General features: G+C 43.6%; 1 protein-coding gene across 10 annotated transcripts in view; it reads left to right on the top strand.

The window, feature by feature from the left end:
* SHANK3 (SH3 and multiple ankyrin repeat domains 3) overlaps positions 1 to 18,469 on the top strand; it is a 448,201-nt gene that overhangs the window by 397,744 nt on the left and 31,988 nt on the right. The gene's annotated exons all lie outside the window — the stretch shown is intronic.

The following is an 18,469-nucleotide window of genomic DNA, read 5'->3' on the forward strand; positions in this document are numbered from 1 at the left end:
CAGCAATACAAACATTAATATTTCATAATTTTATACAAGGGATATTACTACATTGTACATGCCCTTTGTATTGAAATAGAAAATGTTGGTCTGACATTTTTTATCCACTAGTCATACAATACATCATTGAAAAAAAAAAAAAATAACTCACCCAGATAGAAATGTCCGATTGTTGTAAAACTTGGCATGCAGTTATGCTCAGGCAGATATGTAAATAATTACAAGTGAGGTCTGATTACACACTGGGTCTTGCCACAAGAGGGCTTAAAAGTGCTTCCCCGCTGCCCTATAAAACGACTCTCAGAGACTACTTTTGGTAGGAGATTGCACCTTTTGGTGGGAGATTGTTGACTGCTAGACTTGCCACTTGAAGACATTTTGATAGACTTAGAGAGTAGCGCATCATTGGATTGAAAGAAGCAGAATGGTCATTTTGATAAATTGGCCTCAGTCTAGTCCTCACTGACCTAGCTGTTAGAGGGTGCTCGGAGCAGTGGTTAGTTGACTGCACGTAATCACAGCAAACTGGTTCCTGATGGCCCAGACAGACCATCAGTAGAGCAGTCTCCATAGTTTCGTTGTCCACCATCCAGACACAGTTGGCATCTTCATTACACAAGCCTACACCACACAGCCTGCCCGGTAGCTAGATTTATCGCCAATTGTACATTTGCGGAACAGGTGGAACACCAGCTTCTGCAACCTATGAGTGTGCAGGATCTACAGGCACAGCTGCAACATTTGTGGACAAATGTACTGCAGGATACCATATGGAACCTGAATGCCTTCATTACCAAATGTATCTCGTCTTGTATCCAGGCTACAGGCAGCCCAACAGGGAACTAAAGCCTCCCTTCAATTGTACAGTTTCCCCAATGAACCTTTTCTTTCAATCTAATATTGTAATCACTTAAATATATCATCATTAAATTCACACATACACAGTCAAGTCACATTATTATGACCACTTCCTACTCCTGACGTCAGCAGCATGTAAGTCATGAAGGAAGTCATGTGTTGAGCTGGCTTGGTGGGTATATAAGATGTGTGATAGGCTGTCTACACACATATCCCTTGTTACTGTCATGGCTGAAAAGGGGGATTTATGTAGAAAAAAGGATGATTATTGGCTTTCGGGCAAAGGGTGGCAGAATTTCTGAAACCGCGCAGTTTGTGAACTGTTCATGCGCTGCTGTGGTGAAAGTGTATTGTGACCAGACAAATAGTACCATTACAAATAAGCGAAGTGAAAACTGCAGAGCACAACATATAATTGATGCGATAGGTGAACGTTGGCTATGAAGGTGCACAATGTCATACTGACACGCTACAGTGGAGCACCTCACAGCCAAAATGAGCCATGTGTCTAAAACAACAGTTCAGCAAACTCTACTGCGTATGGGGCTCTGAAGCAGATAGATGGACATTACACTTCTGCTAACGTAGTTGCATCAGCCGTATCGGAATATGACTTCTGCTGATTGGAAACGGGTTGCCTTCTACGATGAGTGACGTATTCTGCTGAAGTGTCAGGCGAGGAACATCAGAGAACAAACACCCTGCAACCATTGCTGGAAGAAGACAAGCTGGTGGTGGTAACGTTATGGTCTGGGGATTGATTATGTGGTTTTCTCTGGGCCCACTCATCCATGTGGAAGGGACATGCTGATTGTCTTCTCTAAGGCGGATTGGATGTTTCAGAAAGACAATGCGACATGTCACACTGCTAGAAATGTCCAATATTGGTTGGGAGAGCATGAACAAGTAGAACCCTGACTCCCTAATTCCCCACACTTGAACCCAATTGAGCATCTGTGGGACCACCTCAATCATCGTGTTTGCTCTGTGGATCCTCTCCCTCAGCTGTGGGATGCACTGCAGTAAGCATGGCTCCAGATACCCATGACAACCTACCAGGACCTTATTGAGTCACTTCCAGTTCATCTAGCTGATGTCTGTGCTGCACACAGCAGTTCCTCTGGTGGATATAATAATGTGGTTCGACTATGTGGTGTGTTGTTTATTTATTTGTGATTCAGTGTAGGTATACAGTATGTTAACCCCTTAGTGACCACCCATACGCCTTTTTACGGCGGTCACTAAGGGGCCTTAGGCCGTGCTGCGGCCTTTTCACAGTAGCCTAGTCTAAGCGCTGCATGGGTATCCTGTGTAGTGGAGAGCAGGGCTTGGCTCTCTCTCCTGCTGTAAATGTTTAACCCCTTACATGTGTCGGCAATGGTGCCCATTGCATGTAAACAGTTACATAGGGAGCAGACTCCCTCTCTATCCCATTGACACCCTGCAAATGAGATCACGGGGTGCTGATCTCAGTGAAGATAGGCCGAGACCTAGTGTAGGCCCCAGGCCTGCCTCTAGAGTATTCCAGCAGGCTGAGCATGTCTGGCACAGCCTGCTGGTCAATATCAGTATAGCGCTAGCATTAAAAATACAATGTACTATAGGAATATTAGAAGCACTGAAAAGATAATCTGTTATTGTCCCCTTGTAGGACTATAAAATGTTTAAAAAAGTAAAAAATAAAATAAAACATTTATTAAATAAAAAAATTACAATAAAAAAAATGTTTTTTTTCCATTAAAAAAAGCTTTTCAATTGAAAAAATAGCAAAGTTAAATTGTCCCCCACATGTTTGGTATTTCCGTGTCCGTAACAACCCGCACTACGCAAATATCATGTAAATTTTCCCATAAGGTGAACACTGTAAACTAGAGGTGGGGAAGCTTTTTGCTGCCGAGGGCCATTTGGATATTTGTAAAATCGTTCGCGGGCCATCCAAAATTCTCTACTTAAAAATCTGACGGCTATATTTGGTCAAACATACAATTGCGCTTCAATTAAAAAAAATCTAAAGCGGTGTATTTTTGCAGCACAAAATGGCACCTGCACTATATATTACATATAGTACAGGCGCCATTTTGACCAAACATAGAAGTCTAATTTTTAAGTTCAGAATGTTATTTATTTAGTTCTTTATTTGGCATTAATGGTAGCCAAGCTCATCCAAGAAGGGTCCAGAGAGGGGTTCACCTAGCTTTCACTGTCCCTACCACTGTCCCTGCCTCTTCCTTTACAGTTGTCCCTGCCTTTGTCCCTTTCTCAGTCTCAGATCTGCCCCCCCCCCCACTTCTCCTATGAGAAATCTCCACCTCCATCAGCCTCCTATCAGACCCCCAGCCTACATCAGCCTCAGATCAGACTCCCAACAGACATCTCAGCCTCAGATCAGACCCTTCCTAGCCTCAGATCAGCCCCCATCAGACCTCCCTGCCTCAGATCAGACTCCCAACAGACCTCTCAGCCTCAGATCAGACCCCCATTAGACCCTCGCTAGCCTCAGATCAGTCGCCATCAGACCTCCCTGCCTCAGATCAGCCCCCGAAGCCTGAGATCAGACCCCCAGCCTCAGATCAGACCTTGCCCACCCTCAATTAGCCTCAGATCAGCCCCTATCAGACCCCCCAGCATCCAATCAGACCTCTGATCAGACGATTAAAAAATAAACTTACCTCTCAAGCTCCGGACGGCTGTCAGGACACAGAGCAGGGCCAGGAGAAGACCAGGGAGGGTGAGGACTGCCAGTGCAGCGCTGTTCTCACCTCTCTTGCCTTCTGCATGGTAATGACCGCTTCAATAATAGAAGCAGTCATTAGCATTTTCACTATATACTCTGGCAGGGGGCCACATGAATTGATCCCGCAGGTCATATGCGTCCTGCGGGCCGGAGGTTCCCCACCCCTGCTGTAAACAAACACCAAAAAAAAATGGCAGAATTGCTGCTTTTTGCTTAATGTCAACCAAACAAACGTAATAAAAAGAGATCCACAAGTTAATCAATAAGTTATTTGTACCCCAAAATGGCACCATTAAAAACTACATCTTATACCACAAAAAACAAGCCCCCATACAGCTACATAGATGGAAAAATAAAAAAGTTATAGCTTTTGGAAGCGACAATGAATAAATTAAAGGGAAAAAAAACTCATGGTCATTAAGGCCCAAAACAGGCTGGTCACTAAGGGGTTAATAAAAGTAAGAATGAGGCAGAAGTTAAGAGAGCCACCATAGTCCAGGTAACAAGAGTCTGGAATACAGTAGACTATTATTAAAGGACAAATTAGAAACAAGAGTAAAAGCCCAGGGAAACCTCAGGTGTTCCCAGGGATAGGACAAGCTCTCTTGGTGCCCAAGGCAGACAGTGAAAGTGTGCCTCTCAGTCCTTGAAGTTTGGCATGATAGCTGTCTGAAAATGTTACCTGTATGTATGTAATAGTTGTGTACTGCAACAGACTTCAGCGTCAATTGTAGTTAGATAGTTGTGTAGTTATAAGGATTGCCTATGGACTTATGGACGTCATACAGTAGATAGTGGCGCCAGGCTTGCTTTATGAACTAGAATGAAAAACCGCTGTGTAAGAGCAGCTCTCACTCCCGGCTATCCATATATTAGATGGATGGCTATTAATTTTAACGGGTGACTTGTAATGCTACATTGTGGTGGCTAGTTGTGGATTCAGCTCTTATCGCTGCAGACTAGAGAGGCTGCACACATGGCGATCAGCAGAAGGCTGGGTTGGCTTCTCTATTACATCCACAGTAAGACACTCTATAGCACTCTTCCTTCCTCCTGTGTCATTGGACTGGTAAAATAAAAAAATTAAATGGTTGTTTACTCGCTTACCCTTTTACAGCAGTACCGCACCTCTTGGATCTCCACAGTGCTCTAGAGGAACCCAGGCTTGGCTGTGCCAATTCAGTCCACCCTTCATGCTGTGAATCCTGGACAAATTTTCTGGCACTTGTGGTTAAAAACTCCAAATCTTTATTTCAAGCGCATAAAAACATTTTCATCCAATAAAAAAAAAACATAAAAAAGCTACGCATTTCACATGATCCGAAACACGTAGCTTTTTTTTTTTTTTGCATTGCATGAAGATGCTTTTATGCGCTTGAAATATAGATTTGGAGTTTTTAACCACAAGTGCCAGATGATTTGTCCAGGATTCACAGCATGAAGTTACTGGACTGCAACCAGAAATGTTAAGTCTCTTTACTCAGCAAAAGCACCGTTGTAGGATGTACAGATCAGGGGTAACATGTGACCTGGGATGCCTTTTTCACCCTGGAATTTTCTATTGATTTGTAACAGGATAATAGCTGATAAATAAATTGCACTCACCCACCTGAAGAGTTGGCATTCTAGGTGGTTCCCTGTCCTACCTACCTCTTATCCAGACTCAGCTTATAAAACGAAGAGCACATATACGTTAAAGAACACTTTGGGTGTTTCTAAAAATGGCCAAGAGATCCTAATAATTATAATATGACAAGAAACTGAACTACTGAAGATCATGTCCCCCATCCTACAGACATAATGAGCCAGCTCACGTTTGTTCTTTGGCGTTTTGCCCAGCAGTCTGCTACCACCGATGCACCCTACACCTACTGCAGATACCAAACTTTCTCTGCTAACTAAATTCCAGGGAGATAAAAAAGGATATTCTGCAGCATTTTATCTCCTATTTACTTTGGTTCAACAAAAAAGCATAAATGAGTCTTCCTTTGATACAGCACGGTTTATGGATATAGGCTCCAGCCTTATGGTTTCTATATCAAAGCTAAAAGTAATGAAATCAGGATTATTATAATAAGTAAGAAATAGAAATGTGTACTTCTGTATATATTTTTCAGTAGGCATTGTAGGGAAAACAAAAAGATCTAAATACCAAGTATTGAAAAAGAAAACATACTGTTAAGCTGGACATACACATTCATTTTTTGTCGGCCAAACCCGCTGAGAACGAAGGGTTCAGGCACCACTCTAATGTATATGGGAAGTGCCTAGCTCTCCCACAACAGATGATATGGGGGAGACAAGGATCTGGCGAAATAAATATTTTTACCCGATCCTTTTGTTCTCCTGGCAGATAAGCCTCTCTCCTCGTAGAATACACATACATGTTCACCCGAGTATGGGATAAGCCGGGAGGGAGTTGGCAGCAATTATTGAATGTGAATTAGGGATCGACCGATTATCGGTTTGGCCGATATTATCGGCCGATATTGAGGATTTTGAACGTTATCGGTATCGGCATCTATTTTGCCGATATACCGATAACGTATTGGGAACACAGAACGCGCTGCTCTCAGCGCTCTCTGTGTTCCATCCGCAGCACAGGGGAGAAGGAAGCAGTGTCTCCTCCCCCTGTGCTGCTGCTGCCGCTGCCGCCAATGAGAGGAGAGAACATAAGAGGAGGGGAGGGGCTGTGGCTGCTGCGCCACCAATGAAGATAAGCCTTTCATTCATTCATATACAGGAGGCGGGAGCTGGCTGCAGAATCACATAGCCGGCTCCCGACCTCTATGAGCGATAGCTGCGATCCGCGGTAGTTAACTCCTCAGGTGCCGCGGATCGCAGCTACCGCTCATAGAGGTCGGGAGCCGGCTATGTGATTCTGCAGCCAGCTCCCGCCTCCTGTATATGAATGATTGAGAGAGTTATCTTCATTGGTGGCGCAGTGCGCCCCCCCAAGCCCCCCCAGTATTAATCATTGGTGGCGCAGTGCGCCCTCCACCCCCATCCCAATCCCGGCCAATAGTAAAAACATTGGTGGCGCAGTGCGCCCCCCCCCCCCACCCAGTATTACTCATTGGTGGCAGTGGCCACAGGATCCCCTCTCCCCTGCTCCTCCGATCGGAGCCCCAGCTGTGTAAGCCTGGGGCTCCGATCGGTTACCATGGCAGCCAGGACGCTATTGAAGCCCTGGCTGCCATGGTAAGCTCCATGCTGCTGTGTGCACAAAGCACAGAGCAGCAGGGACAGTGTGAGCTCCTATTCACCCTGATAGAGCTCTATCAAGGGGAATAGGACAAGGGTTCTAGTCCCTAAGGGGGCTAAAAGTTAGTAAAAAAAAAAACAACACAAAAATATTAAGTATAAATGAAAAAGATTTATAAAAAAAAAATACACATTAACAATAAACCCAAAAAATACACATTAACAATAAACATATTAATTTTCAGCAGATTTGTGTAGGAATTTTTTTTTTTCTCAAAAATGAAAATTCCCAGAATATGGGTATAAATTATCGGCTATCGGCCTGAAAGTTCACAAGTTATCGGTATCGGTATCGGCCCTAAAAAATCAATATCGGTCGATCCCTAATGTAAATGGACGCCTGTAGTCACAGTTTGCACTTCTGATCTTTTGAACATTGCATGGTTTTACCTATGATCATGGTTGAGCTCCATGGCTTTATGTACATGCCATCCTTTGGACAATAAATCTTTCTATGAAATGAACTTGAGAAATGTAGCATCGCTTGCTAGAACATTTATTTTTCCAAGATTGAATTTGTCATAATTTACAACTTTGGTTCAGAGAAGGAAAGAGTGAATGTATTTTAAGATGTTTTCTTAATTCCAAATCCGAACTTAACGATAGGGGTCCAATTATTCCTCCTACTCACATAATTGCTGCTCTTCAGCAGACCTGTCTGCCCTGTTGCAACAGGCTCAGAGGACTTCTTGCTCCCCGACTCCTTTAGGTTCTTTGTCCCTTTGTTACCAATAGAACTGTGCAGAATTGAGGCACTAACAGAATTTGTGGCACTAAGCAACTTAAGCAGTTGTCAATTGTCTTGTTTTGATTCCTGAAGATTTTTTCTCCCTGAAGATTTTCACACTTTATCCAGGAAATGTTGTGGTGCTGACTCATGGCCTTTAAGAAAGCTGCACGAGCCAATAATTGTCCCTAAACGCTTCTTCATCTGGTGATCCTGTCGTTCATGCAGGCACCAATCATGGCTTCTGGGCAGCAGATCGTGTGGTCAAAACGGCGATCTGCTGCTCAGAAACCAGAATTCTGTATGAGGACGAGGGATCGCAATAGCAATCCCTCATCCTCATACTGTAAAGGAGATTGCTGCATGTGAACTCTACATAACTCCGATCCACCGCCACCTTTGGGACTTTATTAAGACCGGCGTCTAAAAAAAACGCCAGTCTTAATAAATGTGCCCCATAATGTCTATGATGCCCCTCTATCTATGTATCACCCTATTAAAATACTACCACTGTGCAGTAACGTTGAATACCACGTCAGGAGACGTATTACATGGCATTTACAACAGTTTTTAATAAAGTATAGTGGTCCCTCAAGATACAATGGCCTCAGGATACAAAATGTTAACATACAATGGTCATCTCTGACCCATCATAAGTTGAAACCAGACTCAACATACAATGTCTTAGAGTCAGACCCAACCAATCAAGGCCACTTCTCTGGTAAAATAGCTGTATTTGTTGCTAGTTAGCAGCTATTCCTGGCTGTTATATGTGAGGACTTGTTTTATCTATCTTAGTTATCTACTTATTTTTCTTAAATGTTAATTTTCTCTTATCTTGGATGACATTTTGTGGCTTTGGAACCAATTACTCAACTTACAATGGTTTCAACATACAATGGTCGTCCTGGGACCAATTAATATTGTAACTTGAGGGACCACTGTATATATAAAGGTTTAAGTACATGTACAATAAATCTTTCTATGAAATGAACTTGAGAAATGTAGCATCGCTTGCTTGAACATTAACTGGCCAATTCTGGTATGTTTGTTTTCAAGATTGTAATACTCAGAAACAGTTATTTTGCCAAGAATGAATTTATCATAATTTTTAACTTTGGTTCAAAGAAGGAAAGAGTAAATGTATTTTAAGATGTTCTTAATTCTAAATCCAAACTTAACGACAGAGCAAGCCGTGCAAGTGCCTGGCGCCCTTCCATTCACTGCTATGGGACTTCCCAGATGGGAAAACTCATTGAACTGAAGGGCGTGTTTCTTTGTTTACTGCAGTTCTTAGTGGCTCCATTGCTTCTACCTCTGTTCTCACACATTATTATTATTAATACATACTGTGTGGTTTAGTCTCTTTTTTATCATTGTTTTGTGTGTAATGTGTTCATGAAAGGGGGTTTGTCACTGTTTAATGTTACTTTAATATAATTCAGCATAAAAAGCTAATTATTTTTGTAATTTACCTTCTGCTACAAAAATGCTCCAGATTTGAGATATTCCCTTTACATTTACTTCATTATAATGGTGGCCCCTTGCTGGTTTTTTTTAACTCGTTTTATTGAAGTTTAATAAAGAGGCATGGTCATTACAATATGACAGTGATATATCCCTCGCAGGGGAGCTTCGAACTTTATCTCAAAACAGTAAAAGGTGATTGCTTTGTACATACATTTAGCAAATTCCGCAACGGAGCCCCTGTCAAGGCTAATTGAAGAAAAAAGTGTCCGGAACACAAGAGTCCGAGTTTCATTGAGCTGCTGGAGGACAAGTGTCATCCGACGCCGAATACATATGTAATGGATGTAAGGACAGAGGGGAAGAGCACCACTCTCCCCATACTTTTTGAAACTTCTGAGGGAACTGTGTATAAAAACTAAGTTTTCCATGGAGACTGCATGGTTAACCAACGCTTTCCACTGGCCTATTGTGGGTGATCTATCTGCCATCCACCTCAGGGCTATGGCCTTCCAGGCAAAGAATAGAGCCTCCCCCAGGAAAATTTTCTGATAATGTGGCCACTTCTCCTCGTCCAATATTCCAAGGACACATATTTTGGGACACACCGATACCGGGATGGGAACCATAGTTGACAGAACATCCACCACTCTCCTCCAAAAAGCCCGTAAGTGCTCACACTCCCACATCAAATGCCAGAAGTCCGCTCCAGGAGTATGACACCTATGACACCTACTGTGGGTTAGCCTGCCCATTTTGTAAAGTCTAGTGGGAGACAGGTAGCTTCTGTGCAGTATATACAGCTGAATCAGTCTATTATTGATAGAAGGGGAAACCCTAGTGGGGGTCAACAAAGCCTCCTCCCAATCCTCCGCAGATAGAGACGGTATGGAAACTTTCCATCTATCCTCCACCACAAGAGGCTGAAGCAACATACGATTGCCAAGGAGATGTGTATACAGCACAGAAATGACTTCCCTAGGTCCCTGAGATCGTAGTACACCGATCAAGAGGAATTTGGAGATCCCCATAATCTCCAGCAGGAAGGGCCATATAACAGAATCGAAGGCCTTGGCCGTATCAAGGGACGCCAAAGCCCAGCGCTTCTCCGCCGCCACTCCTATCTGGGCCAAAACCTGCGCCCTTCTGACATTGTCAGAGGTCATTCTACCCGGGATAAAGCCTGCCTGGTCCTTATGTACAATAGAGGTATTACCTTATTTAGGCGAGTGGCAAGAAGCCTAGTTAGAATCTTGTAATCCAGATTTAATAATGAAATCGGCCTGTAGGAGCCGCATTCAATAGGATTTTTATCTGGTTTCAGAATAACAACAATGGTAGCGTCATATAAGGAATCGGGAAGTTGATGCCGCTGATAGGCCGCTGAGTATAATTTAAGGAGTTGAGGCCCTAAAATGTCATTATATTTAGGGTACACCTCCACAGGGATCCCGTCAGGTCCCGGTGCTTTCCCAGCGGGAAGTTCCTTCACAGCCAGCTGAATTTCCTCCAGCGTTATATCTTCGTCTAGCAGGTTCCTGTCCTCCGGATTTAGCCGAGGGTGAAGGACCTCTGATAGGTACTCTCGCAGCTCCCCAGCGTTATATTGCGCTGCAGAGCTGTAAAGAGTCGGATAGAAGCCCCTAAAGCTGTTCAGGATGCCATCCACTGAATCTACAATCGGGACCTCAGGGGTCTGTATACGTATGACAGGGGGAGACATATGGTTGGTTCTAGCTATGTGGGCAAGAAGCTTTCCAGCCCGATCTCCAGACTCGAAGGACTGCTGTTTCAAAAAGAACAACCTGCGCTCACTTTTTTCTTTTAGATGAATCAAGTATGATCTACCTCTAGCCATCCCCTCGCTTCTGTTCGCCTCTGAAGGGTCAGAGCGAAACAACACCTCAGCCTCCTTACATTTTGCTTGTAACTCCAGTTCCTTCCTCATAGACTCCTTTTTAACGTAGGATATAGAGGATTTTAGGCAGCCTCTCAGGTATGCTTTAAGCATATCCCAAAGCAATAAATCATCCGTCTCCTCACCCTGCATCTCTAAGAATACTTGGAGCTGATCAGGGACTCTGTCATTTGTGGTCATCAATGAAAGCCAGAAGGGATGGATTCTCAACTTTCCTCCCCTAGGAATAACGCCTGACAACCTTAATCGCGCCAGTACAGGGGCGTGGTCCGATGGACCCTGTGGTGCATACTGAATATCTTCAAGATCAGTGAAGACAGCAGCATTACCCAGAATGAAATCTATTCTAGATAGAGCGCCTGAAACAGGAGTATTCTCTCTGGTGCGAGTCTCCACATGTCCAGCCAACCCATCTCTGCAGTAATTCTATACAGGGTAGTAAAAGGAGAAGAACCGTCAACCCTCTCCCCCGCTTGAAGAAATCTGTCCAGGCTCTCCTGCATCACCATATTATAGCCATGCATAGCAAACGGGCATTAGGATATTGAGCAACAAAGCCCAATGTCGTCTGGAGCAAGGAGAGATTAGCCGGGGGAGGGTTGTACAGGTTTACTACAACATAGGGAGCATTATTAATTAACCCATATACAAATATGTACTGTCCCTCTGAGTCTACCACTGATTGCTGAACCTCCCACTTAAGGCTCCTGTGGACTAGTAGGGCCACTCCTCTGGAATGTGAGGCGCCATATGCTTGCAATGACCACTGAACCCACGGTTTGATAATTCTCCTCCCAGTCTCGGGTGTCATGTGAGTTTCTTGCAGACCTAAAATATGTGGGCTATATCTCCTTATATGTGAGAATACAGCAATCCTCTTGTTCGGTGCACCCAAACCTCTCACGTTCCAAGACATCACGGCCAGGGACCCCATGGATAATACACAAAATCCCTATCCATACACAGCAACACCTCCCATCGTGAGGAACAAAAGCCCACTCCCTCTCACCCGAGTAATGAGTATTGGTGATCCATGTCTTCAACATAAAAAGTAGCATACAACTTTGCATACAATCAACTATCAACCAGGAATATACATAAAGTGCAAGCACAACTCTAGTCTGCACCAAGGTTAATTGTTCGGGGACCTGCATAGTGTATAAGATGGTAAGCCCATGCAGGTAGCCAAACGTTCCTGAACTTACATAATATCAAGCTGTAGGGGCAGTTAAGTAGAGATGGGCATGAAACATTTAGAAAAGTCCCCCCAGTCAACAAGAGGTAAACATGACTGTCAAACAGATGAGCCACAAGGGCTGGGAAGTAAAATGGGCCAAGATATGCAAAGGATATGCGTATAATCGGCAACATGGCGCCGCAATAGTGCACCGCGGCGACTGATGATATACTTGCAGTGCCGGCCAGCAAGAAGTATCAGCGAGGTCTCGGGCGCCTAGAGATCCAGTCCTCCGCTTCTTTAGGATTAGTGAAGAAGACCGAATGATCGCCATCTACAACACAGAGGCGTGCATGGTAGGCCATCAAATACTGCAGATTCAATTCTCGAAGGCTTCTTTTGACCGAGGTGAAAGTAGCCCTCTTCTTCTGAAGCTCAGCAGAAAAATTGGGGAAAAGCAATACATTTGCATTGTCGTGCTTTAACTCCCCCTTGTTTCTTGCTTGGCTGAGTATAAGGTCGCAATCCTTCCAGTTGAGCAAGCGGGAACCTGATGAGCTTTCTCAACAGCATAAGCAGCGGAAAATGTGGCTCCAGGGAACTGCGCTTTAAACCACTACTCTAAGAAGTTAGCTGGGTCTCGACCTTCTGCTCTCTCCGGGATGCCTAGAATCCGCACATTGTTGCGCCGAGCCCGGTTCTCCAGGTCGTCGCACTTCTGGCGCCTCAAGCTTACCGACCTTTCCTCATCTTGCAGTCTATTATTAAGTGGTCTGGTAAGATCCTCCAGAGCCGAGACTTGGTCCTCGGTCTGGCGCACCCTCTCTCTGAGCTGTTGCACGTCCTGCCTCAGGAGACCCAGGTCCACCCGTACCTCTTCGATTTTGCAGGTGAGAGAAGATTGGCAGGAAGATATCGCCATTAGAAGCTGGTCAGAGACAGCCTTCAGGGTGAGTTCAGGCTCTCCGGTATCCTCAGGCTTCATATGCTCTGCGGCCTGGCCTCGCGTAACTGCCGCGCGAGGAGTGGCGGGAGCGCCGGAGCCATGTTGATTCTCCTGCCGAGCATATTCTTTAAGTTTATCAGCCACAGATTGCGCCTTGCTAGGACCCGTCTCGGGCTTCCTGTGCTTCCTCCTTCTCCTTTGTACTTGCCACTCGGAGTTTGGAGTAGACAGCTTTGCAGGATAAGTCAGGATATTATACAGGGAATGGAGCAGCTCCTAAGTGCGTGCGCTCACATCGGCAGTCAGCCATGCCCCCCGGCCCCTTGGTGTTTTATCTCTTTAGTAATGTGCATGTCCACCTGCTGAAGAGGTTGCACATGGTCAGTTTCATCCTTCAACTGCCACTAGCAATTTCTACCGTTAGAAGCTGTGGTAATTACAAAGAGAGAGCTGCAGCAGAAATGCCCCCCCCTCCCCCCTGAGCTATGATAGTGAGAGATCTGCAGCAGAAAGGATATGCCCTGTGAGCTGGGACAGGGAGAGGGCTACAGCAGAATGGACCTGCCCCCTGAGACAGGACATGTCTCCTGAGCTGGCATAAGCCCTTTAATTGTTTATGAGGCGAAAAAGCCAGTAGACACCAACTCTTGTATAACTGAAGAAACCCCTAAAAATATTGTCTCCTTAGAAAGTAAATTATTCCTGACAATATTGAAAGGTATAAAATAGTGTTTTTGGTACTACTGAAGCAGTCATTCATCCCTTGTAACATTGCACTCAATACTGATTGTGGTGTCTAGAAAGGGAGGAGGGTCTCTTCATCCATCACTGTGAATCCAGGATTACAGAACGGAATGCTCCAAAATGCATTCCGTTCCGTTTAGTTGCGTTCCCAGACCGGAGAGCAAACCGCAACATGTTGTAGTTTGATTTCCATCCTGGGATGCGGAGCCACAATCCTCTGCCACAATCTGCCACAATAGAAAACGGATCCGTCATCCAAAAACGCTAGTGTGAAAGTAGCCTTATACAGCCTGTCCATGACCTTTGAATGGACTTTAGGGTTGTCATGCTTATTAGAGTACTACATAAGCTGGAACGTGGATAAACGATATAAAAAATAAAGATATAAAATGAAAATCCCTTACAGTTTTCTATGTTTTTTTTATCATTTTTATGTACCTCAAACATGCACTACTCATAAAAAGTTTGGCTTTTGGGTGAAATTTCAGGATGAACCAAAAATGCACTCTAACCTTTACAGTTGAACTTAATGTGACCTTCTCTAAACTTTTGAATGCACATGTCCAACTGTTCAATGTTTCAGTACTTTTTGCACAACTTGCTGTTATCTAACAAAGAGCTTAATGTCAAAATTCACAACATGTGTGTGATCCTTGAATTGCCCATTAAATTTCCTGGTTAAATTAGAATTAGTATTTAAATGGTCCTCCTCATCATGCTGTTAACATTTTGACATCATGAGACCAAGGTGACAACTAACTATTGATCAGCAGTACTTTGCCATTGCAAGACTTCAAGCAGGATGTTCTCAGACGGAAGTGGCCACTTAGCTTAGAATGTCACAGTGTCATCAACAGAGATAGAGAGACTGGAAGAGTGACAGAAAGGCATAGGAGTGGACGTCCTTTAGCCACATCCCACACTGATGACCGCTTTATTGTGAACAATACCCTACGCAACCGGATGATGAATGGCACAGAACTCCAGGCACATTTAAGGAAGGTGAGAGTCGGACCATTCGAAACCATTTACATTAACGTGGTCTGCGTGCTAGACAACCTGCAAGGGTACCTGACCACACCAACAGGCACGGACGTCATCGTCTTGCATAGACCAGGGAGCATCTATGCTGGACGAGGGACCAGTGGGCCTCAGATTCACGCTGAGCAGAAATGATGGCCACCAACGATGTTGAAAAAGTCAGGGAGAGCGCTGTGCATCAGCCACTGTTTGCATTTGGTGGTGGTGGTGCTACAGTGTGGGCAGGTGTGTCAAGTCAATACAGAACTGCACTACACATTGTAAATGGTACAGTGACAAGCCCATACTACTTCAATAACATCATTTATCCAGTCATTGTGCCTCTGCATGAACAACACAGGCCTAATTTCATCTTCATGCATGACATTGCGCCAGCTTATTGAGGTCACATCATTAGGGAACGGCTGCTGGAGACTACGGTACCTGAAATGGAGTGGCCTGCACTTTCCCTAGACCTGAATCCCATTGAAAACCTATGGGATCAGCTGAGTCGCCATATAGAGGTTCGTAACTCTGTACCCCAGAACTTAAATTACCTGAGGGCCGCCCTTCAAGAAGAGTGGGATGCCATGCCTCAGCAGACAATACGTTGAACTGTGAACAGCATGAGACGTCGTTGTCAAGCTGTAATTGATGCTTAAGGCCACATGACAAGTTATTGAGACATTGACATTTTTATGGGGGTATACCCACCACTGGTGTTTGCTTTTGTTTTAATAGTTTGAGAAGAGGAAATCACCATTGCGTGCTTCTACTTAAATGCCCTACTTTAATGCTATAATATCATTGTAGAGTAAACTTTTTACGTTTTCCATAAATTTCACCAGAAAGTCAAATATCCGTACCTTTTTGTGAGTAGTATATGTACAGTCGTGGCCAAAAGTTTTGAGAATGACACAAATATTAGTTTTCACAAAGTTTGCTGCTAAACTGCTTTTAGATCTTTGTTTCAGTTGTTTCTGTGATGTAGTGAAATATAATTACACGCACTTCATACATTTCAAAGGCTTTTATCGACAATTATATGACATTTATGCAAAGAGTCAGTATTTGCAGTGTTGGCCCTTCTTTTTCAGGACCTCTGCAATTCGACTGGGCATGCTCTCAATCAACTTCTGGGCCAATTCCTGACTGATAGCAACCCATTCTTTCATAATCACTTCTTAGAGTTTGTCAGAATTAGTGGGTTTTTGTTTGTCCACCCGCCTCTTGAGGATTGACCACAAGTTCTCAATGGGATTAAGATCTGGGGAGTTTCCAGGCCATGGACCCAAAATGTCAACGTTTTGGTCCCCGAGCCACTTAGTTATCACTTTTGCCTTATGGCACGGTGCTCCATCTTGCTGGAAAATGCATTGTTCTTCACCAAACTCTTGTTGGATTGTTGGAAGAAGTTGCTGTTGGAGGGTGTTTTGGTACCATTCTTTATTCATGGCTGTGTTTTTGGGCAAAATTGTGAGTGAGCCCACTCCCTTGGATGAGAAGCAACCCCACACATGAATGGTCTCAGGATGCTTTACTGTTGTCATGACACAGGACTGATGGTAGCGCTCACCTTTTCTTCTCCGGACAAGGCTTTTTCCAGATGCCCCAAACAATCGGAAAGAGGCTTAATCTGAGAATATGACTTTGCCCCAGTCCTCAGCAGTCCATTCACCATACTTTCTGCAGAAGATCAATCTGTCCCTGATGTTTTTTTTGGAGAGAAGTGGCTTCTTTGCTGCCCTTCTTGACACCAGGTCATCTTCCAAAAGTCTTCGCCTCACTGTGCGTGCAGATGCGCTCACACCTGCCTGCTGCCATTCCTGAGCAAGCTCTGCACTGGTGGCACTCCGATCCCGCAGCTGAATCCTCTTTAGGAGACGATCCTGGCGCTTGCTGGACTTTCTTGGACGCCCTGAAGCCTTCCTATCAAGAATTTAACCTCTTTCCTTGAAGTTCTTGATGATCCTATAAATTGTTGATTGAGGTGCAATCTTAGTAGCCACAATATCCTTGCCTGTGAAGCCATTTTTATGCAACGCAATGATGGCTGCACGTGTTTCTTTGCAGGTCACCATGGTTAACAATGGAAGAACAATGATTTCAAGCATCTCCCTCCTTTTAACATGTCAAGTCTGCCATTTTAACCCAATCAGCCTGACATAATGATCTCCAGCCTTGTGCTCGTCAACATTCTCACCTGAGTTAACAAGACGATTACTGAAATGATCTCAGCAGGTCCTTTAATGACAGCAATGAAATGCAGTGGAAAGGTTTTTTTGGGATTAAGTTAATTTTCATGGCAAAGAAGGACTATGCAATTCATCTGATTACTCTTCATAACATTCTGGAGTATATACAAATTGCTATTATAAAAACTTAAGCAGCAACTTTTCCAATTTCCAATATTTATGTCATTCTCAAAACTTTTGGCCACGACTGTACAGTTTTTTCTGCCAAAAAAACAACACCGCCCATATTGTTATTAAAATTGTCTGCATTTGCACCAGCTACATACTTGATTTTGTGTTATTATCCTATCGTAAAGTCTACCAATAATGATTTTTTTTCTACATACTGTATTGAAGTGGTTATCAAAAATCGGGTTTGTTTTTAAAGGTAGATAGACGGACATACAGACAGAATAGATGGATGGACAGATAGATAGATAGATACCAAATGAATGGACAGAACTGCATCCAAAATATATTTAGAAACAGTTCAAAGGCTTTATCCAACCAGCGCCCCGCGGTTCCAGTCTCCAGGTACTTATTACAGTCCAGTTTGCATTTCTCCTTTAGCAGCAAAATGTAAACTTTACTCACCAAACAGAGCAGCGACGTTTCAAATCAAACTGCTCCGTTCTCAGCATAAGATGACAGTGGCCACACTTGTATATATAAGTATACATCTGCGTTGTTGATGGTTGTCCATTCAGTTTTATGTCTGACACATAATACTACATTTCCCCTGCAGGGGGGAATGGTGGGTTGATGGAGTTTTCCCCACTTCCTGAAGCTTGACCTGTGGTGATCTGCTGGTCGCCCTTCTGGCTGTACAGTGATACCAGGTTGTCATAGTAAAAGAACCAACGTTACATACTGAAACCCTAACATGCCAACACCCTATAGAGCCATTTACTGGGTCTCACCAAAACCTTTCCAAATGTAAAAGACAAATATGTAAAATGTTGTAAATGAGCAGCCATAGCAACCAGATCACTAGGTTCATTATCAGTCTGATCCAGGGAAGTACCGGATAGTACCGGATCTGTATATCTATCTATTATCTCTATATATCATATCTATCTATCATCTCTATATATCTATCTATTATCTCTATATATCATATCTATCTATTATCTCTATATATCTATCTATTATCTCTATATATCATATCTATTTATTAGCTCTATATATCATATCTATCTATCTGTCTATCTGATATGACATGTGCCAAATCTTATGGAGCTGTCTAATTTGGGTTAGGTTTTTTATGGGTAATTTTTGGGGGATATCTGAATATATTAATAATCATTTTAATATTTCCTACAGTTTTTTTCTCATTTCTGGAAAACATATTTTCATTTTTTTTCTCCGCGCAATGGAGTT

This window comes from Bufo bufo, chromosome 1 (genome assembly GCF_905171765.1).
Source record: "Bufo bufo chromosome 1, aBufBuf1.1, whole genome shotgun sequence".
NCBI classification, from domain to species: domain Eukaryota; kingdom Metazoa; phylum Chordata; class Amphibia; order Anura; family Bufonidae; genus Bufo; species Bufo bufo.